Source organism: Geospiza fortis, unplaced genomic scaffold, assembly GCF_000277835.1.
Source record: "Geospiza fortis unplaced genomic scaffold, GeoFor_1.0 scaffold163, whole genome shotgun sequence".
Lineage (NCBI taxonomy): Eukaryota > Metazoa > Chordata > Aves > Passeriformes > Thraupidae > Geospiza > Geospiza fortis.
The window spans coordinates 47,275-47,889 of NW_005054401.1; positions in this window are offsets into that span (position 1 = coordinate 47,275).

Genomic DNA, 615 nt, shown 5'->3' on the forward strand with positions numbered 1-615 from the left:
GCAGCGCAGGCATAAAAGATCCAGAATTTCTGGTGCTGTTAAAAAAAAAGATTAAGTAGTCTGCTTTAGGAATAGCATCGAGTTTAATCGGGAACCTGTGCTTCTAGCTTCTCACAGGGCATGCGGAAGATTTATCTTCCTCTTGCACAGAGTTCGGCAGCACAAGCCTTCTGCAGTCTGCTACTGCCACTTGTGACATTCTTAACTTTCCCCGTGAAAAGAGTACGCTTTAACAGCGTTGCAGGATCTCTAACGAATTCTCCCGTTTTCTTCTACAATAAGTATGAATGTGCTTACTACAGCACTGATATAAAGCACTTAGTCTACTGCTACTTTTGTAGAAGCTGAAGTCTCTTTTTTCCTTTTTCTTTTCTTCTCTACCCTAGCAGGTTGTAGATTAATTGTGTCATTAAAAAAAAATAGATCAAATGCCAAAAATTACACATACATCATGTTAGAAAGGTTTTCTGGTGTCCGGGATTAACTAGGAGTAACTGAATTTGTAAATATCTGTCAATGACCTGCTTGCTTTTGTCTTGGGACACTCATAGAGAGCTGTCAATGAGATTTTATTTACTAATAGAAGAATTGCATAACAGCCATATGAACCAGAGT